Source organism: Cynocephalus volans, chromosome 15 (assembly GCF_027409185.1).
Source record: "Cynocephalus volans isolate mCynVol1 chromosome 15, mCynVol1.pri, whole genome shotgun sequence".
Lineage (NCBI taxonomy): Eukaryota > Metazoa > Chordata > Mammalia > Dermoptera > Cynocephalidae > Cynocephalus > Cynocephalus volans.
In genome coordinates, this window is record NC_084474.1 from 16111517 (window position 1) to 16134390 (window position 22874).

Sequence of the window (22874 nt, forward strand, 5' to 3'; positions counted from 1 at the left end):
ACACCACACACACACACAGGGTACATTTAGGCAGCTTAGTGCAGTGTTTTTGGCAGGGCTGCTCTTCTCCATTTTCTGGACATTGGGAAAATAGACTGTTTTTTTCCCCTAAGGAATATGACTTTTAATTTTAATTTTTCTTATTTTTTAATTTTAATATTTAATTTTTCTTATTTCTTATAAGGCTGTGAATCAACCTTAAGGATCCAAATTCTGTAAAGCAGACTATTTTAAATCACAAATCCTCCTTTTCCCTCCCCCCACCCTCTTCCTAGCCAACTCTCTTGAGCCCCAGGGAAGGCCCAGCAGCTCAGAAGCAGTCATGTGGCTTCATGGTTCAAAGGCCCATTTTGGAGTCCACGGCCAGTGTCCACGGCCAGTGTGCCCGGCCTCTGGTTCCACTACTTACATGTTGGTAGCCTCAAGAAGGTTAGTTATCTCTCCATCAGTTTCCTCAATTGAAAATGGTGACAATAGTATCTACTTCATGGTATGGTTGCAAGAATTAAACGATTAATGGGTTTTAGCATGGGGACCAGGCACATTTAGAGAGGATTCAGTAAAGGTCAGCAATTGCTGGGCGGTCACTGAATGAAAGACTCACCTGTTCTGTGTCACTTACTCCCTCCTTGCCTCTGCAGGGGTGGCCGCCAGCACACATTGCTTTGAATTGTCCTATGTAGTGTCACTGGGAACGGTGTGCCCCATGGGGAGAGTATGTTGTCACTAACATGTTTTAGAATTTTCTACTTGTGGCTTTATTACTATTTTTTAAATTCTCTACAGACAATACACCCCCTTATTAGTTTCAGGGGGGCCACTTTCCCCTTCCCTTCCTTTTTGAAGCTGTGAAATAGCTATTGTGATAACTATTTTTATTTAAGAAGAGACTAGGTCTTAATGAGATTAAATAATTTAACCTAAATTCACATAGGTAGTAAGAAACAGAACAGATATTCACACCCAAGACTGTTTTTAAAGCTTTTTTTGATGGCAAGATTCTTAGCTGTAAGTTTGAGTGATACAGAAGTTGAGAAGAAAAAAAATGCAATTGTATACAGTAGCCCCCCTTATCTGCAGTTTCAGTTACCTGCGATCAGCCGTCGTGTGAAAACATAGGTGAGTGTAGTACAAATACAATATTTTGAGAGAGACAGACAGAGACCACATTCACATAACATTTATTGTAGTATATTGTTATAATTGTTCTATTTTATTATTAGTTATTGTTGTTAATATCTTACTGTAAGTTAAACTTTATCATATATGTATGTGTAGAAAGAAACGTAGTATATATAGAGTTTGGTACTATCCGCAATTTCAGGCTTCCACTGGGGGTCTTAGAACCTATCCCCCATGGATAAGGGGAGACTACTGTATATTATACTCATATAAAATATATATCAATTTCATCCAGAAAACTGCTTTATTACAAACACAAGACAAATTTTAAAAATTAGGTAAAAGTTGAAAAGACAGAAATATTAGTTGAAAACCGAGAAGTATTTTAAGCTGATGTTAGCAGTGACTAGCTTTAAAATAAAGCCTGTGTTCAAATAGGGAAAGTTACTCTCAAGTCTTTATAATCTCAGTATAAAAACATAATGTGACACTCAAACGCATAAACTGTGATGTTGTAAATGCACATGATATTGAGTAATCATTTTTTCTTTATATATACTTGGTATACTAATATAAATAAGAGGTTGAAGGGTTCAGTGGAATTTAAAATAAAAATAATTTTATTAAGATGATAAATAGTAATAAAACCTTTTAAAAAACTTTATAGTAATACTATATTGGTAATATCAGATTTTTAAAAATTACAATATGAGGGGTTTTTTTGAGGTAAAATTTACCAATCTTAAGTGTACAGCTAGATGAGTTCTGACACATAATATGCACTCAGGTAATCACCCTAATAAATATATAGAATGCTTCCATCACTCCTGCAAATTCTCTCTTTCCTCTTTCCAGTCAAATCTCCCATTTCTATCTCTTGAAGAAATCACTGTTCTGATTTCTATCATAAATTAGATGTAATTATTTTTAAATTTATATAAATGGAAACATACAATAATGTTCTTTGTGCTGGTTCGTTTCATTCTATGTAATGTCTTTGAAATTCACTTCCATGTCATCAGCAGATCATTCCTATCTATTGATGAGTAGTATTCCATTGTGTGGCTATTCCATAATTTATTTTTTTCTCCTGTTAATGGATATTTGGATTGTTTTCAGTTGTGCATTTTGAGTAAAGTTGCTATAAATATTGTTGAATAAGTATTTCAGTGGACGTATGTTTTCATATATCTTGGGTAGTACAATGAGTAGGATTGCTGGGTCAGAGGGTCAGTGTTTGGGTTAGTTTTTAAGAAACTGTCAAGCTTTCCCACTAGCAATGCGTGATGGGAGACAGTTGTTCCACATCTTTGCCAGCATTTGTTACTGTCTTTTTACTTTTAGTGATCTAGGTGGCTATGAAATAATGTCTTATTATGCTTTTAATTTGTATTTCCCTGATGACTAATAATGCTGAGTGTCTTTTCATGTACTTATAGATCTTTCTTATTTCTTTTTTGTGAAGTGTCTGTTCAGCTGTTTTACTCTTTTTTAAAGTTAGATTGTTGTCCTTTTGTTATTGATTTGTAGGAATTTTTTATTTTTTCTGTCTAAAAGTCTTTTTTCTGGTATATGTGTTGGATATTCAGTATTTTCTCCCATTTAATATTTGCCTTTTCATTTTCTTAAGTGTTATTTGATAAGCAGGTATTTTAATTTTTTCGAAGACCAATTTATGAATTATTCATTTTACAGTTGGTGTTTTTGTAGCTCTAGAAAAATTTTACCTACTCCAAGGTTGAAAAATATTCTCTTTTTTTCCCCCTAGATTCTTTATAGCTTTAGTTTTTAACTTTTAGATCTGTGATCTATCTCAGGTTGATTTTTTTTGGTGTGAGGTAGGGGTCAGAGTTTACTATTTTTCCCAAATGGATATTTAATTGTTTCATCATCATTTGTTGAAATTTCTTTTCTTTTCCACTGAATTGTCTGAGTGCCTTTGTCTAAAATCAATTTTACATATTTATATATGGATCTATTGTTAGACTCTCTCTTCTCTTTCATCGGTCTGGCTATTGTTATTATCACCACCATGTTGGGTTTACCATGTCTTTATGAACAGCTTAGTCTTCCATCATGAGGAGGTGGAGGAGACTTCCTTATTACTTGGAACACAAAAGACTGACCCATCTGGATTCCTCACAGTGGCTCACATTTCCACAAAATGCAGAACATCACTAATACATGATTCTGACACTGAATTTGTAGGTGGAATGTGTTATGCAGTTGGATGACTTCAGTTTGTTCAGATTAGAAAAATTTGGTGCAGTACATTCCATTTCACTGCAATGTAGGTCAGAGAATAATGCTGAAAAGAAATATGTATGAAGGCATGAGTGAGCAAAGACTAGTAAATTGAAAAGGAAAAGAGATGAACTGAAATCCCAATTAATTTCACACAACCAAGACCAACAAATATTTTAAAAGACAGTGCTTTTAGTATAGGTTTTTCTTGGTTGCCAAGAGAGTATTTTTTTCCCGGTAAAATACATCCTCCCAAAAGGTACACACAATACAGTACATTTTGGGAGAACAGAAATTATTTTGCAAAAAGAAAAAGGACATAGAAGAAATTCTGTGTAAGTTCCATCGCTGAAAATGAGGACATTTTAAGAAAAGTGGTAATTACAAATCAAAAAAGATCTCCCTTCTCTGTCTTCCCTTCCTCATCCCATCCCAAGACGCTGCACATCAGTGCAGGGCCCTGGCTCTGTCACCTAGGGCATCTCAAGGACGAGAGTTGGAGCATTCGTTCTCATTGGCTTGACCACCCGTCAATACTGATGGAGGAGCAAGGCCTTCACTCAGAGAAGCCAGGATCCACTCTGTTCTGTGTTGGACAAGCTGCACCCACTGTTGATAAAATGAAATTAACTAAGAGCATCCCCCCGCCACACACACACAGTATAATGTCTTAAATATAATGGAACACCAGGTACCATCTTTTTAAAGCCTGGCTTACCTCACATATTCAAATTGTTTTTGTTCTTAAACAGTAGGAATAAACATGATGATCATGGTTACCCTTTGGGGGAAGATAATTGGAACTATAAAACCTTCTTTAGTCTGTAAAATGTGCAAAATACCAACAAGATACCAGGTGGGCAGTTCCCGTCTCTGCCCTCTGGACTCCCGTAGTGCTTTTCCACTCATCTGTTAGGTACTTTGTGCCATTTATTCCTATTACAGAACATTTCTGAGACATTAATTTAAAAGCTTTCTATATAATTTAGTATGCAAACTGCTTGTGCAGGCTTGACTCACACTTTATTATAAAAAACATTCATCATATGCTATTCCTCGTAAGAGGAATTTAAACTCTCCCCTACATTAGAAGACCTTCCTGCAGTGGAATTAAAATAGCTTCTCCCTGAATGGTAGCACTGGCTTGGTAAAGATCATGAGCAGTCATTCAGGGTGAATGTAATCGAATACCTGAAATTTAAATTAGCTTGTAATCTGACTTTGAAAATAAAGTAAGAGAAACCCAAGAAAGTTTCCTTAAGGTGACTCAATGTCCTTCTAATCAGAGCTAATCGCATGTGCACAATAAAAGTAAATAGCGACAAAACTTATCTTTCCCATGGCTTGTTCTCTCTGATACACTGATACTGTGCTTAGAAAAGGTGCCCTACATAGAGAGAACCCGCATCTGTGAAAATGACTTTCAAATATCACTAGAGATTTAGACACTGTTCCAGCAACGTTTGGAGGAATCACTTTTTGTGTGTGTCCATAAAGCATAAATTGTTAACCCAAGAAAGAACCTTAAATAAATGGCACAGATTTTCTTCTTTATTTAGTAACTCTTATGATGTTCATATTTTCAAAGGATTCTTTTTCTTCAAATAATGTCTTTCTCATTCTTGAAGGACACTTTTTTCTGTTAAAATCACTGAGTGGTAAACTCTCCAGGAGAATACCACCCCTGAAATTAAAAAAAGGTCCCGTAATTATTGTCCCTGCCTTTAACAGGATTATGTAATGAAAAATTGGGGTTTTTTTGCTGTAAAAGAGCATAGAAAATTATCTCTGCATATATTATTGTGTGTAAATAGAAACAGGAGAAATATAGGAAATCTCGATACAGAAAAATAGTCACTGTTCAAGAAAAACTTAACATTCTGAAAAGAAACTGAGACATGATTATTTTCAGTAGGAAAAAGTCTTAACTTTATAGGTAATTACATACTTAATGGTATAGATGGAATAGAGCTCAGTTTGCTTCAAGGCAAATTTCTGTTAAACAAATCCCATTTGCACGTTAATTTCTATTGTGGAACTTAAAAAATTGGTCCCTAGATATGATAAAATTACCTTTAAAATATACACATATAAATGGAAATATTTTTCTGACAAGCTCATTGAACCATTAATGATACTGAGCTATGAGTCACAAGATTTTTTTAAACTGTGGAAGTAAAAATATAATCAGACACCCCAAAATATAATCTTTTTGCTTTATTTTAAACTCGATCCCCACTATAGTGGTAACAACCTGTAAAGCTTCAGAAACTTCCCAAGGTTCCAGTCAATCTTGAATCATGCTTGTGTGTTTAACTTTATATCCAAAGAAATTATTTTCCATTCTCCCCTTCACTTAAACTTATTGGCTTGTTTGCAGATGTTTGATTCTGGCCATATCTTCCACCTGTATAAGAAGTCTTTAGGTAAAAGGAGAGAATTGTCCAAATAACAAAGAGTCAAAATATCTGAGCTCTCCTTAGAAATGAGGACTGATACCGGTGCCAACACAGGCTTGCCCTGATGTCTAATAATAATCAGCACATTGGCCAACAGTTCCAAGTTGAACTTTTGGTTCCCAACCTAGTGGATTTGACTGATGGCTCGGAATGGTTGGCACATCAAAATCCCGTTTTTAGATGCTGCCACTTACTAGCTAGTTAACAGAGCTGAGCTGCACCATGTAGACTGGCGGTAGGCCAGATCAGATGACCGGGACGTAAGGAGGCAGAAAGCTCCAAGACTGAGACTGTAGAGGGACGACTCACTAAAAATTTGCCACCCACAATTTTATCTTTTCCTTGGTTGGGAGTGGGGAAAAAATATAAAGTTTTTATAAACAATTTATATTAAGTGTTAGTAATGACACAGTAGAAAAATTAAACAATTAAAGGCAGGTCAGCCATCTCTACCATGCAGAAATAAAAACTATTGACATTGTAGCATTGCCCTAGAGCTTTTCTATGTGCATTTTCACAGGATATGTATATATGCACAGACAGAATTTTAACAATAATGGAATCCTAGTGTACATCTATTTAAGGCTCTCTCCTAATATTCTGCTATATTTCTATTTAATAAATATTCTTCTATAATAATCACTTTTTAATAACTTCATAATATTGCATTAATTTTACTTATGCATCATCAGTTAGCAAGTTCAGGTGCTTACCTCCAGGGCCAGCATCTTGCACTTCTTATAAAATATTACCCCAGTGTAAGTAGGGGTCAAATTTTCTGATAGGGGGACAAAAGGCTGACTAAGTAGTTTCAGGAGGTGGGTAAGTTTGGGGGCCTATGTGGCCTGTCAAGTTGTGGGCTCTTGGTCCTTTTGCACCCTGGGGACAGGGTGTTACATGTTAGGAAAAGGGTGCAGGAAGGGAAAGAGACATATCAGATATAAATTTTGTCTGCATAGATTTTTTTTCAAGGGTTAGTCCCACACCTAAGAAATTATTTTGCTCTTTTTCTGCCATGTGACTTCTTGTTTCCAGCTATGTTCTTGGTTACACGGGCATTACTGGGATAATCCTGGTGCAATATGGACCTACAATAAAGCCATTTCAAAGTCCAGATTACTGACTGCAGCAGTCCATTGGGCAGGTTGGGATGACAAATGACAAGAGAGGCTGAGATCATGTAAAGACAGCAGGATAGTAGCCCATGGAAATGGGAAAAGGTGGCCCCAGGGGGACAATGTATCCAAGCACTGTGGTCGGGCACCATCAACTCATGCTGCGCAGCCACGCAAGGGTTGTGTGTGGTTCCTGGGAAGTCCCTCTGGTGTCTGTGTGAGATCTTCAGCTCATAGACAGACCAGTGCGTTGGTGGCCATCAGACAGCCCAAGGCAGCCCAGGGTACAGCTGCTGTTCCTTGACATGGCAGCACCTACTAGCCATTCAAAGCAAGCCTCCATGAAATTCTCTCCTGAGCTAGTCTCTCCTCCAGCCACATGGGGGAAACATCAGTGTGGTGGCCCAGCTTGTGGGGGACCTCCCTCCCAAGCCTGGTGCTGTTCATCAGAGCAGAACCAGCTCTCATGGGCCCTTCTCAGCAAGGTGGAGTTTGATGGACAACTGAAACTGAGACACTCCCAACCAGTCTAAAGTTATGTCAGAGCCCTGGGTTTAAATAGAGTCGTTTTTAGTGCATGAGCCCTCACTTCTTTTCCAAGGGGAGAAAACCATTACAGAGTTCTGTATGAAAATTCTTGAAACACAGGCCACGTGCTTTCCTTTCCAAGGAAAGGTTGGAAAGTCAGAACAGAATTTGAAGAAATCCATGCAGCAAATGTAAAGCGTACACATTCCTGTCCTCTGGGCCAGGAACGGTAGGTGATGGTTCCAAATTGGAGGATAATGGGATTCTGTTACTAGAAAGGAGATCTAGAAGGAATGAATCAGCGGCCAGACTTCCGAAGGGCCTGGGCCAAACCCTTTTCCTCCTCTTATGTGTGCTGTTGTGTCTCCCTCTCCCCTCCCTCCTGCATCCTCTGGCCTCTGCCAGCCTCTCCATGACTTTCATGGCTCTTGCAGGTCCCTACCCATACTTCAGCCAGGGAAGCAGGAAGCCTGCCTTCAGCCCAGCCAGACCCACCACTCCACTCGTGTGCTTTCACAACATCCTGCACTGTGCTGCAGCTTACCCGATCATTACTACTCACTTGTTAATTAATCTCTTCATGATTGTCTGTCTCATTAGGATGGAAGCTCCATCAGGGATCAGAATTCTGTCCTACTTCCTGCAGTGTTCCCAGGGTCCAGCACAAGTCCTTGAATAGAGTAGGTGCTCAAAACTATTCACTGAATGAAAAAGTGATTTTTCAGAATCAAGGATGAGTTAATAGAAGATCAAAGACAAGAGCGCTTATTTGTGTGTATATATGTAAATATATATGTATATAGGCCCCACTAACAGAGTGGGAGTAAGAAAGATTACCAATCAACTTTTGTTACTCAGTTTCAAAACAAATATTGGGTATGAGCACATTGAAAGAGAAGATCTAAGAAGGGACAGTAGCTTTCTTCTCTAAGAAAGTGTCTGTTTAATGTCTTACACAAAACAGGCATGAAACGAATTAATAAAACAGCTTTTTAGTGCCTATTTTGGGCTAGCAGTCTGTTAAATGAAGAGGAAAGGAGAAGCTGTTAGATGTTTCCTAGAGAAATGCCTAGAAGTGTTACTAGTCTGTATCCTGGCAGCCTCCAGGGGGCTGTGCCTTAGGCCAAATCACTGGAGCCAATTCTTCGAGTTTTACCTCCTGATAATGGTGGTTGCGCTTTAATTACGGTAGCAATTACGGTAGCAAACGCAGCAATCTCTCCCTTTAGCAAACTCGTCTCCATCGTGTTCTTACAGAGTTTGTGTATGTGTCTGCAGTTCTACATGGTTTTCCACTCGTGAATTTATGGACCCTGAGTTTCTCTGCTTTCCCTTGGAGTTTATGGACCACGCCATTCCCTTCACTGGTTATTTCCCTATGGTTGTGGCACCCAAAGATTGAAGGATAAAATGCCCCTTTGTCGGTATTCCTTTTCCATGGCTACTGATGAATCCCAGGTAATATTTGTTTCTTTGGAGCAATCATAATGCCTGTTGAGTGTGACAGCTTTTGGTAAAGATTTTCAACTAAAAAAATCAAAAGAAAAAATTACAGAAAGGAGAAGTTTGCATTGTATCATTGGATTGGAACTTGACTGGAAGAACATACCAATTTCTAGGAATTACAAAAATAAATTTAACAGATTAACAGATTTGATTAGTATCCGCCCAGGACTGTTAATTCTGTAAAACATATTGAGAAGAAAAATAAATGACTTTAAGGGAAAACAAATAAATAAGTCTCAAGGCTGAAAGATGCATTTGACTAGCTGACTTCTCTCCCTTTTTCTCATAAATTTATCATTTTGAATTTAATCCAACTCCTCATTGCAAACTTCCCTCAATTTATATTCAATAGAAAACACTTTTTGAAATGTATATCATTTAATCTATACTGAAAATCATTAATGAAATACAATTATGAATCCATAATTTCCTGAAAATTCCTTTTAAGTATAGTTCATATAGAATCAGGTGAAAGTGGTAACTATTGTATATCCAAATAGAAGTAGGTGAAATAATTTGCCCCGCTGCAGTGGGAACCAATAATGGCTCCCTGTGACATTAATCAAGTCTGCCATTAGCTCATCATCATTCACTACTTCTAAATGATGCTTCTGGCAAAGCTGTGCAATGGAGAAATGTCTAGGTACTTCTTTTGAGTACTGTGATACTGGGAAGGAAGGTAGACAATATGGAGCAGTGATAAGAACACTACTATTAAATACAGCTTAATTTAGAACTCACATAGAAACCACTCTGGCAGTGCTAAGTACTTACAACTCACTATCAGTAACCCTTCTAGCTGGCTCTAGTATTGTCTCTGAGACACAGAGAAGTTCAGTTACTTGTCCGAGGTCACACAGCCCAAGTGGTGGATCCAGAACTTAAACCCAGGCCGTCTGGCTGTTGGAATGCATGCTTTTCACCTACATATCAGACTGCCTCTCACAGGATTTGGCTTCTAGAACTAGTTTTGCCATTAAATTGTGCAGGGGGTAAATTTCTTTAATTTTTGCTTTTACAATGACTTTTCTGTCCCTTGTAGCTATGAATTATTATTAATCAGCGTAGTCAAGGTTATGATTTTCGACACCTTGATTTTCACTTTTCCACTGTGGATGGAAATTTGGATGGTATTTTGAAGAGATTAATTAGCTCTTTATGACAAATAAGTGGCAAATTGCTAATCAGTAAATAAAGTGGGACTGGGATTTTATAGCACTGCCACCTGACATTTTCATGATGTCGATTTTATTATTTACTTCTCAGCACTGGAATCTGTTAAGCTTAAGTAAGCTGATAGTGCTGTCCTGTACCTTGATTTAACCACTCTTCATTACTCTAGATTGGGGGGAAAATAAGAATGCACTTTAAAAATCACTTAGAGTTTATAAGGTGACACATTAATCCTCAAAATGACAGGAAATCAAGATGATTTTGTCTATGGGGTTTAATTTATTAAAATTTAATTTGCTCCTGTGCTTTGCTCCACTAGCTTGGTGCTAGCAAACTAGCTATAATTAGATTAGCAGCCTGCTAAATGCTGGTGACAGCCTGTGCCTCAGAGAGCATGTGCTGGCTTCTGCATGTGCCTTCTCTTCATTGGCTGCTGGTGCTGCTGCTCGCCCCTGTGATAGGTTTCCACAGTAATCTTTATGCTGCATTAGAGACATAGATACAGAGGTACTGTGCTGTGTTCTTGCAACGGTGAGGTGCTCGGCTGGGAACGTTAAAGAAGGAATAAGGCACCGAAGAGAAGGCATTGTCTTTGTTGTAGAAGATCCTTGGTTATACACCGCCAGCTGCAGCAGGAGGTCGGTGAAGGGGTCTCAGTTCATGGTAATTACTTTAAGTCTTTATCTCCCATGGAAAACACGGCCATGCATGAAATGAAGCGTGTTCATCGTGTCATCAGTTTAATCTGATCTTGCTTTGTTAATATCATGGGTACTTCAGCATTCCGTACTAAAATGCATTCTCCCAGGGAGAAGGCTTGCCTGGTAAACAGCTTAACCTTATTCATGAAGGGGTATTATTTCTACCTGGATTCAGGAGTGCATGTGCTTGGGAGTGATTCTTATTGGTTCTCTTCTGCTTTAGAAAGCCCGATGTTCCCTCAATTGAGGTGTCTTTGTAGGTGCGTTCCAGTACCCAGCCGACTTTGTTTGCATTGCGTCCAGACTCCGTGAATAACAATCGATCAAGGAGAATATAGTGAAACACTTTAATTAGGACAGGGCAGCGACTCTAGCAGGAGAAGCAGCGTCTTAGCAGAAGGAAGTAATGTGCTATTGTTTCTTCAAAGATGTGTGCAGCCTTCATTTTGGATGGTGTTCTTTGTCTCACCTTTTGTAGTTTTCATTAAGCCTTTTTAATATAGAGAGTGTTCACATATCCCATTCTGCTAAAAATAGTTGAAGTGCATATTTGGCTGTGCCTAAACTGGAAATTTTTGACTCATGGCTTTGTTTAACAGTACGTTGCTTTTGGAGTTTAAATGAAATCACAAGAAGGTGGGGTTCTTACTGCTTACTTTGACTACTATTTGACAACATTTTTTATTTCTATTAATGGCTCCCTGGATTATTTTCCAAATCTAACAATAAATGATCTTAAATTCTGTAATAAAGATGGTACATTCTGAAGGAAAAATATTTTAAATGGGCAAGGCTGAGGTTCAAAAACACAAACATATGCAGCCTGAGCGAGTTTTTGCTTCTGGGTGTGCCTTGTCCAGAGTCCTATTTTACGCCAAAAGAGCCCTGCTTCCATTTAGTCCTCAAACTTATAAATTGATGTCCTTCCATGTCTGACTGTGGAGTCCACAGAAACTTGTGTATTGAGTCACCAGTCCCAGGGCTGGCTGGCTGCCACCATGCGTCTGCTGTCAGCAGGGAGCCTGCTGATCTCTGAATGCCGTCAAGAACTCTTTCCCTGCCCCATTCCAGCCAAACACTGCAGTTTACCTATTTTGTTAAAATAACTGCTCTGATCTGGAGCTCTATCCTGGTTAAAGGGTTCTGTGTGATCTCTGGCAGAGGGAAACTTCAGGATACTAACTGTGCCTCGCTCCCCCACCCCACGGTCCCGCCCTTGTCCGTCCTGAGGGTAATAAATCATCCCATGTAAAAGCCCACTCAGGTAACAGTGCTCAGCGCGGGGAAAAGAGGACTATTGGGAAATTTGCCGGGTATTGTGATAGAGCACCGTCTGCAATAAGCAAGTTTGGAAGTCGTTAGCTGTAATACGGTGTCTCTGTGACTGGAGCAGCCGGAGGTGTGTACCCCCGCGGGCCGTCTTGATGCAGACGCGCCTCGGCCCCACCGCAGGCGGCGCAGCCCGAGCGCGTTGGCCCCTCCTCGGACCTGCAGACTCCTCCTATCTCACCCCGTCATTGTCCGCCTGACGTGCCCCGCTGCTGCGGATCAACAGTTAGGCTTGGACTGTCATTGGGAAGCGGGAGTTGAAGCAATTCCGTGGTAGTCTGTCTCTGTCTCTGTCTCTCTCTCTCTCTCTCTCTCTCTCTCTCTCTCTCTCTCTCTCTCTCTCTCTCTCTCTCTCTCTCTCTCTCTCCCCCCCCCACCCCCCCCACCCCCACTCTCCGGAGAATTTGTAAGAAGTAGTGTGCCTTAAAAGTAAATTTCCTGTTGTCCTTTCTTTTCTCCACGGACAGATGTAAAGACTGCATAGACCTCCTTTGTGAGCAGAGCCCTGTGGAGCTGCGTGTCACAGACAGCCGTGGGAAGTAGTTCTAAGGGATGTCACTTCTCAAGGGCTGGATTTGTGTAGAGCCTTTCTGTGTGGAGGAGGAACTTCTTAAACATTTTAATAGAACTGTACGTGTGTGTTGTGTAATGCACTGGTATTATGATACCCCAATGGGCCTTTTAACATATACTGAAGGGGCATTTTTATAACAGGACTAAATAAATGGTATTTATGTTTTTACAAAGTAACCAAAATACGCACTGTTATCCTCAGGTGCATCAGATTGTAACTTGTTTTTTTTTTTTTTACTACTCTATGAGGAATCTTTATATATTTCTGAGACAAGAAAGTAAAAATAAATTTCTTGGACACTTTAAAATTTTGTTCTTTCTCCTCCTCATAATTCCATAGCTCTTTACTGATGAGAGAATGACATTTCTGACCAATCAAAAATAGGTCTATCAGCAGGAACACAAACATAGACTATCATAAAATTAATACATTATCTGTTTAAGGAATAACTTTCTTTTTCTCCTAGGGGCTTATAATCACAACAGGAAAAGTGGTAATCAATTTAAAATCTGAAAGTCATTCCATGTAAAATACAATGTGCCACAAAGCAAGTAGACTGAACAAGGTCTGCAGAATAACTGTATAAAGGACGGAGCAAAGGAAGTACATGCTGTTGGATGTTAAGAGTTCCAGAGTGATACGTATAGCTGGCTTCATGAGTGGTCACTTGGGCATCTGTGATAGCAGAAAAACTGAGAGATCTGTCATTAGCAACTGATAAATATTTCAGGGTTGACCTTCCCAAAGTTGCCTGGATTGGAAAAGTATTTGAAGAGATATTAGGCCTTTCATCTAAATGTAGTTATTTTTTTCTTTTATTATTGTATTCTCTAATCATGAGCCATCATATGCTAGACTCTGTACTAAGCTTTATTGAGAGAAAGATAGTAGCCACAGTCCCTTCCTGCGAGAAGCACCTACTGAGGAAGACAAATAGCTAAATAAATAATAATATGGGTACAAGGAACAGACAGAGACACCTTGCTTGGTGATACCAAGGTGGGGCGACCAGTTCTTTAGAAAGGGGTGAGGGAGGCCAAGGAAGGACTCAGGAGAGAGGTGATGCCCAGTCCAGAACTTATGACTTTCTGTCTTGACACCATACATACTACTGTTAATGTTATGTAGGAGGTGGTGTGGCCACAGATCTGTTTCCTATTTTGTACTGACTTTAAGTTTTACCAAGTCCTCTTATTTCTGACATATAATAAAGTATCATTTCTCTTCTTCCCCCTACTAACTCTTCTCAAAACACGATACAACGTGGTTGCATGAAAATATTTTTATCTTTAGTAGATTTATATCACATAGGATTTGAAATTTTTTAATATATCCAATAATTTAGAAATGCATCGTAAGGGAATCACAGAACACTTTCAATACCGTTGTACTCTAAGTAATTTGGTGATTACTTTTGGAACTATTTGCATTGGCAGGAATTATCATTTGCTCCTGGATGTCTATAGACCCTTGAAAGTCATTTATTTTCTTGAGCTCATTTAAGAAAGCTTGTAAAACTCGGGCTTGGATTAAAACACTTGCATTTCACCTTACCACGATTAAAACATCTGCTTTTGTTATATATAAAATTGGATTTAGATATCTCTTAAATCTTCCCAAATTTGGAACAGGAGGTTCACTTTAAGCATCATTAGGTCTTACCACCAGTAAAATCTCTACTTGAGAACAGATGCTGCATTTCCGCTTATGCAGGGCCTGCTGTCAGGAAATCCTCCTCATTATATAGTCAGGCTTCTACACTGACTTCCCGCTGTCCTTACCCCACCCCCTGGCTGAGTTGGAGGTATTGCCCCTCAGGGCTGAGTGTTGCCTGTGCCAGCAGCTCCCAGACCCTGCTCACTGCCAGGAAACAGCTCCTTTCTCTTGTCCTTCTCTCTGATTTGTTCCTTCCCAGGCTCCTTCTTTGCTACCCACCTTTTATGTAGTTGTTCTCCAAGGTTCTGGCCTTAATCAGCTTCCGTGTCTACACCACCTGCTCTCCATTGCTTGGTGCATCCACTGCCACACCGTGGCCACTGTTCCCCACCCTCCCCAGCCACACAGACCCCCTGCGCTCCCTGCACACCCAGGAGAGCTTCTGCCTTGGCTGCTCTCTCTACCTGGACTGTGCTTCCCTGAATAGCCCATGGCTTGTTGCCTCACTGCCTACGGGGTTTTGCTCAAGTAGAGCCCTTAGTGGGCTCCCCTCTCTGGAATGTAAACTCCACAAAGTCAGAGATTTTAAGTCTTAAGCCCCAGTGCCTTGAGCAGTACTTGGTCCATAGAAAGTGCTCAGTCAGTTCCTGCTGAATGAATGGATGGATGAATGAATGAATGGTTTCTGGCTTGGGAGCGCTACAGTGCAACAGTCGAGAGCTCTGCCTCAGACAGCTGAGTGGTGCCTCAGTTTCCTGTTCTGTAGATGGAGAGTGTTCCAGGTGGGCTCTAAGGCCCTTCGAAATGCCTACACTCTATCACAGTTCTGGAAATGAGATGATATCATGTAAAACATCATTTATGTTGCTTCTCGCAACTTGATCTTGTTATTCTTTCCATATAATTGCTGTCTGTGGTTAGATGACTCCTCTAAAAAAACAAAAAAACAAAAAAACCAATAGTTGAAGTGAGCAAAACACTTAGTTTCTAAATGAAGAATGTAGAAATAAATACATTTTGGTTTACTGACATATTTGCTGTCTATTTTTTTTAAAGATGTATTGACCAATTTTAAAAGAATTACCATTTTCTCTTGCTAAATGTATTTAATAGCCTGCTTATTTTTGTCAAATAAAAAAGCAATAGCGGTCTTTTTTTCTATGATTTTAGATATTTCCTGCTACAGAGAGCACTTTAGGAAAGGAAGGCTTCCCAGTGACCTCTGCCTGCTGTCCATAAATTGTTCATTCCCCCTTCAGGTAAGTATATTGCTTTGCTTTGATCCATTTTAAACAGAAGGTATTGATTCTCTGTGAAAACCTTTGTCGTTATTGCATTAGGACAGAGAAACTGATGTTTCAGATATTTTGCTCTCTGGCAAAAAAAAAAAAAAAAAAAACAGGAGTCCCCATCTTTGAGGTTCTTGCCCGGACTGAAATACCAGTGATGGAGATTTGCTTTTCCAGGAAGATCCATGATACACCTTCTGCATATCTGTCTGTTGCTATGGTTTGTTAGCCATATGTGCATGGATTTGAAGTCAACTTAAAAAATGAACATCCTAACACTTTAGTGAGAAGTCGCTCATCTGTAGTTGGGGAATGAGAGGGTGGTGGGGTGGGGTCACTGGCAAGAGCATCAGGGGGTTGGTGGTGGGGAGAAATCTTTGCAGGATGGTCTCACAAGGGAGACAGAGTCAAGACGGCAGAACCTAAATACCAGCCCAGGAGCTGAGACCAGAGGGCAGGGTAGGGGTTGGAGGAACTCCAGGCCAGCAGACCTGGGAATGCACAGGTGCTTTGTCCACACCCACGCCACTCCCGGGATTCTTTCCTTGTCTCCACAAGCTGATACAGAGCCTGGAAACATCCTTTCCAGGTCTCTTCCTATAGCCAGACCCAGTCCTATGAAGGAGCTGAGGAAGTGGATGAACAGTGGTCATGGTCCAGTTGGTTGCCCTCTCTTACAGAGATGCTGAGAGTTCAGTATCACCAAAAGGGGAAGTCAGGAACGTTTAGGAAAATGGGAGGCAACTCTCTAGTTCACTTATGTCTGCTGCAAGTTGAAGAGTTATAAAGATCAACCCTCATGAGACTGGGTGCCCATGTTTCCAGTGACCACATGCTTTGATTTGTCTGACAGCCTTCTCCAGCCTACTTTCCAGCATCGTTTGTAATGTACTTCCTCGGTGGCCTAGTGGTGAGCATAGTTGCCTTCTGTTTGTAACGTACCATTTCTTAGATAGTGTATTAGTCCAGTTTTGTTGCTTATATCAAAATACCTGCAACTGGGTGATTTATAAAGAAAACAAAATTTATTGCTTAAAGTTTCTGAGGTTGGGAAGTCCGAAGTCCATCTGGTGGTGACAACAGTGACCCAGGCATCTCACCTTTGCAAGATGGTGGAAGCAGAGAAAGCAAGAGAGAGAGAGACAGACTCTCCTCCTCTTTTAAAGCCCTCAGAACCACACCATTTTTAATCCATTCACTACTTCATGGTCCAACAATCCAATTACCCTTTCAGGGCTCCACCTTTCAATTACCATAATAGGATTTCCTGCCCTGTTAACAGTCACAGTGGGGGCTAAGTTTCTAATACATAATACTTGGGGGACACAATTCAAGTTCCGGTGAATTTTGGGAAGGTCATAATTCAATCCACTACAGATAGTATGCCATGCATTTTATCATTTATTATTATTGCATTGTGCAGGATATTGTAAGGTGAAAGTTATCACTCTCCAAGAACCTCAGAACCTAACTTAGGCTGACAAGTAAAAACCAGCCTGTGCCAGGTGGAATTCTGCACTCTATAGGAAGAGAGGAATTAAAGAAAAAGCGAACAGCACACCCCTCAGTGCTGTATTCTCAAATTCATCACCATCTTGCTTATCTTCTGTGCCAGACAGAAGAAGCTCTTGACATGAAAGGCTGGGGCTCCTGTTGGCTGGAAGGAACTCAGTATCTCCCAACCCTTATAGAGCTGAGGTTATAGAGTTGCACCTTAGCATATGTGGAATTAATAGGGAATGCCTTCTGACAGGCCTGTATACTCCACTCTGCATATAAGGAGCTCACCCATCCTGGTTTGCCCATGAGTGGGAAGTTTTCCTGTGATACAGGACTGTCAGTGCTAAAATTGGGAAAGTTGGAGCAAGCACACCAGGACATGTTGGTCCCGTTCATGATCCCATCACCCATACTCTCTTGTACACAGCTACGTGGTGTTTCTGCTCACCAGGAGGCTGTGGACAGCAGTTGAATTTGTAGCCCCAGTGACCAGGAAAGAACTGGGCAGTTGCACAGACTTGGGTGCAACTTCAGCTGTGCTGCTTACTAACCATGAGGAGGGACTGAGTTAGATTGTTTTTCTTCTGTGAGCCTCAGTTTCCCATATGACAAATAAGAATAACAGCAAGCCAGCAAGAGTGTTGGGAAAGTGATAGAACAAAGCACTGGGAGGTGCCTGGCATAAGTAATTGCCTGTATCAGGAAGGTTAGAAAGAACACAGCCATGTAACTCATCACAATGTCAGCAGGGTTGTAGGCACTGTCTTACTCCCTATATCTAATTCTCAAATTATGTCAGGTCAGTGTGTGCAAGTTACTTTGAGTGGTTTTTATATCAGTTTTCCTGCTTTAAAGAATGTTATGAAAAGCATAGTTTTTTCTTATCCATAGGCAGTTGTTTTAAACTTTCAGTCTGTTACTGCATTTAAAGTTCATTAAAACTTTATTCTTTTCTAAACTCAAGTTACAGATAAGCAGTCTTATGAATACATAGGTATTATTATCATCATTAACATTTTTCACTACTCTCAATAAGTGCATTTATGATTACTTTGTTTTTAAAAAACAAACTGGGTCTTTTTAAAAGTGGTTCCTTGTTTAAAGAAACTGAAAAGGAAAATGAAAGCCTGAAATAAAATGATATTTTAATGTTCTTTTGTCAAACTTTTTTGAGTTTTTTCATTTTAATACATGAAACCTCCTGAGTAATGTATGTATAAGTCATTTTTAAAGGAATACACAAATGTCAGTTTCTATGCATTATTCATGTGATTGCAGTTTCAGGAAATAAGCTAGAAGGTTCCTCTGTTTTTAGTTTCTTGATATCTTAATCAAACTTAAGTAATTGAATGTCAGTTTCTCCTTGAAAGTTTCCTTTTTCAAAACTTCTCTGGGACAGATTTTTGCTCTTTTATATTGTGAGTGCTAGATATTTGAGAAATTGCTGGGAGCAAAAACAACCCTTGTACATTTTTTTTTTTGTTAAATGGTCCTGACCAAAAATATGTGCTAGTTTTCCCCAAACACTGCTTTTTCCAATTCGATGTTTCCTAAAGCTGGTCTCACGTAACGAACGACTGGTGCCTTGCTATGACTCAGCTGCCTTTCATGCCAGCACCTCTGACTTTTCCCTCTTCCAAGTCAGCTCTTTGCAAAGAGAATGACTCAGAGCGCTCAGGTTCTACTAGTACGTCAGGTATGGCTCTTCCAAGGCTGTCTCAGCTGACCTTGACCAAGGTCTCCTTGGGAACCTGGGAATGTCAGCCACGATCATGACCTACTGTGTAGTCCAGAGGAATGAGGCTTGCTCCCTACTTTTTTAAAAAGAAGAGAAAGAGGAAAGAGCACTCTCTCTGGGAAAAGTAGCTGGGATTTTAGATGTTTCTCCTTATTCACAAAAATTGTATCAGCTTCTGTAAGGACAGATACAGGGGTAGTTCCAGCTCTAAAAGAAAATACTCCTATACTCAGAAAGAAAGCATAATTCTATTTTTGAGGATATAAGACATCCATTATGACGTTCAAAACTGTATTAGTCCGTTTTTGTTGCTTACAACAGAACACTTGAAACTGAGAAATTTGTAAAGAAGTGAAATTTATTTCCTACTGTTTTGGATGCCAAGAAGTCCAAAGTCCAGGGAACACATCTGGTGAAGGCCTTTTCCTTGGGGGTGACCCTCCACAACAGCATGGGATGTCACATGGCCAATGGCTAAGCAAGAGAGAGCGTTAACCTCCTCATTCAGTCTCCTTTATAAAGCCATCAGAACCACACCCACTACTCCATGAACAGATCACCCCATTCATGAGTATACAGTCCTCACTATCTAATCCCCTCTCCGAGGCCCTATCTTTCAATTACCATAATAGGAATTCCCACCCTCTTAACACTGTTACAATGGTGGCCAAGTGTCCAACATGCAAACTTTTGAGGGACACATTTAAATCATAGCAAAGAGTTTGAGGATTTAATGTCCATCTATTATGAAGCTTAAGAACTATTGATTACAATTTAAATTGTTAAATTACCAATTAGATTACTTGGCACATTTGAAATTTTTTTAGTCAAATGAAAGACAAATTCTGTGTTACTGTGTGTGCATAGTTTTTGTTGTTGTTAATCATTAATGGTTGTTACAATGTAAGTTGGGTCATTGTCAGTGTAGTTACTGGTATTCTTACAAAGATCGGTGGGAAGGAAGAATGGTCTGGGTTCAGGCCCCTGGTCTGTGGAAGGGCTGCTGTGTGAGCACTGTGTTGGCTGCCAGGTGCCTCACTTGCAGTCTTCACTTGCCCTGCAGAGAAGGCTTTACAATCTTCATTGTGTACATGGGAGAAATAGGAATCAAAGACGGTAAACCTCAGACCAAAGGACAACCATGTGATGAGACACACACTGGGTATGAAACCAAATCTACCCAAGGGTTTTCTGTCAAACCCCACAAGACCTTGTATACTGGTCAATTTCTTTATAAAGACGGGGTCAGAAATTCAGTGGGAAGGTTGGTGGAGGAAACTGGGCAGTGGGGAAGGTGGAATGGGAATGTTAGAAGGACACATGCATGTCTGGTGGAATATTAGAATGATTCCATGGAAACCTGGAAGTCTTCATTAATGAGAGAAGGAAAGAGACCAAAAAGTTAAGGAATGAGGGACAAGACTGTAAGAGCACACAGGCTAGAGAGAGGAAGACATTCACAGTGATTGCAGTTGTGCCAGGAGAAAGACTAGAATTTCAAGACCCTCCTGTTTTCTTCCCAACCTGTCTGCTCCCGTCCCTAGGTGTGGATTGAGAAGGTGTTCGTGTGTGGTGACTAGCCAGAGACGTTCAGGGAGACGGTGCTCGTCAGGACCGTGTGAATAGTGAGCCCTGGAGTATCCTCTCCACGCTGGTCTCTCTTCCACAGCCTAGGATAACCGTGTGTTAAATATGCAATTGTTACATTTTTTTAAATGTATCCATGTTCAAAGAGGCAACAACAAAAAAAAACCCCAAAATACTCCAAATCATCATTTTTTCTTCTGGAAGCCTTGCTGTTGGGCAGGGCGGACAGCACCTGCCTGTGTGGTCTCTGGGGAGTGTCTGCCTCTCAGAGCGTCGCATGACACAGCCCATCACTGTCCCCAAGTACTCATCTTTTGCCTTGACTTGAGTCCCGGGTCTCATTCTCCAAAGCACATGAAAGCCGAGCTCACTATCATCCTTGGCCAAAGAGAGAGGGCTTCCACCAGGGCCATCAGCAGGGGACCGTCCTCTGGGGAAGCCATGCGCAAGTCCTGCAGGGTCTGCCCTGCTCGTGCTCCTCGCAGAACCGAGCCGTGTGCAGGTTACCTGCCACCAGTCTCCACTCCCATAGCGGCCCCTTTAGGAGATAGCAAATTCTTTCACAAACGCCGTTTTCACTGTGTTACTTCCCTGCTCCAACACCTTGTTTCTCCCGGGTACCTGTGGATGCGATTTGAAGTCCACAGTCCCTCCTGGCCCTGCACCCCCGTGGTTTTCCTCCTGTGCTCCAGCTCCTGGCTCCATGGGGTGCACGGCCACCGCTTGCTGGAATGCCTTAGCAACCCCTCTCTCTTAAGAAGTCCAAGAGTGCCTTGGCTTATTTCAAAAGTTACTTTTTTCTTTCAAAGAAAGTCTTTTTGAGCAAAATCCAAGAGATTTGGGCATTTATTCATATATCTTCATTCAACAAATTCGTAGTTCATGCAACAGATTTTTTTTCACAGTGTAGTACATACCATGTACATTTGTAAGTAGCCTTGAAATTATCTTTTGCTTTATTTAATCATTTGTATGTTCTCTCCAATTATATGATAAATTCATTGAACAATTCTTCCTTGGAACAAAGAACATGAGCTCTGGAAGGGATGAGAGGACAGATAAAGCAGCCCCTCCCAGGCACGTCCTACGTGGTGCGCTGTGAGAAGGGGGTGAAAACCTGGAGATTTCAGATGGTTTTGCAGCATCGGCACTGCTCTGTGGACTGATCAGCTTCCTGAAGACAAATGAGGTGATTTACTAGTGCAGAAAGCCCTTCATGAAAATAAGAATCTTTATTCAGCAACACAGAGTAGAAAGCAATTGTCAGTTCTTAAATGTCCATAATAGAGTGACATCTTAATGGACATGGAAAAAACACAATTGAAAGGAAAATAACATCTCTAGAAGGTAAAACAGACCACTGACAGCAGGAAGGCCCTGCCAGTAGAAACTCCATCAAAATCCCACTCACCTGTGAAGGCCCACTTCACATTCTCTCTTGTGTGAAGACTTCTTATCCCTAAATCTCTGTTTATTCAGAGTTTACATTCTGTGTACGGAGTCCCTTATGACTCTGAGTACATAGTCATGCACATTTTTTAGTCTGTGAGTATAAAAGTCACTTATCATAGTCTTGATTTATGTTACAGGAAGTTTCATCTACCTCTGTCTAATAGATTGTAAGCAATTTGAGTGTGGGAATCCTTAGAATCTAGCACGGAATCTAGCAAACTAAAGAGGATTAAAAAATATTTGTGGAATTTAACAGGACTGAAGAATCTTTTATGAGTAGGAAAGAAAGTCACTGTATGTTTCTCATCTGCCTCTTTGGTCACCACCTCCCACAAGCTCTGATAGCAGCGTCTTCAACTATAAAACACAGCAGATTAGGGGGTTAACAGGTCCAGTGACATTATTTCCCTGAAAGAGGGAGTCATAGTCTATTGGTGGAAAACAAAAGGAGAAAATAAAGTCAAAAACAAAAGGGGGGGGGGACAGAAAAAAAAATGAGTTGTTTATAGTTGGCTGTAGCTGAACATTATAGTATAGAATTATAAGAACTTGGGGTTAAACTTTAGTCAAAGTAAGGAGTAATCAAGGCATAAGTAGCTTTATCTAAGACTCTTTGAATCTGATCTCCTCAACTTCATATAAAATAATGGCTTTATTTACAAAATTCGGTTTGCGTACAATTTTGTTTTTTAGCTCAAATGGACTGTTGCCTTGGGATTCACAGATTCGACATTCAGAGATTTGGTTATTTGAGATTGGCCCGACATTCAGTAATTAACTTAATTCTGCAGGGAGTACCACCTAGAAAGACCACACGTGAGAGCCCTTGAAGAATATGGGGTGCAGGCCATCCCCACTGTTCTCATCAGAATTAAATGGAATTTTGTCATTTCTGTTAAAA

At 40.3% G+C, this 22874-nt stretch overlaps 1 protein-coding gene across 7 annotated transcripts in view; it reads left to right on the forward strand.

Moving 5' to 3' along the window:
- Nucleotides 1-22874, forward strand: part of FAM110B (family with sequence similarity 110 member B) — a 140308-nt gene that overhangs the window by 65284 nt on the left and 52150 nt on the right. For 2 of the 7 annotated variants that reach the window (XM_063079702.1, XM_063079701.1), the window contains exons 1-2: nucleotides 10639-10810; nucleotides 15578-15666. The exons of 1 other annotated variant lie outside the window; for it this stretch is intronic. The gene's annotated coding sequence lies outside the window, so the exon portion shown is untranslated. Of the gene's footprint in view, nucleotides 1-10638; nucleotides 10811-15577; nucleotides 15667-21626; nucleotides 21711-22874 lie in introns of those variants that run through there. 4 more of the 7 variants (XM_063079703.1, XM_063079704.1, XM_063079706.1 and 1 more) reach the window with 3 other exon arrangements.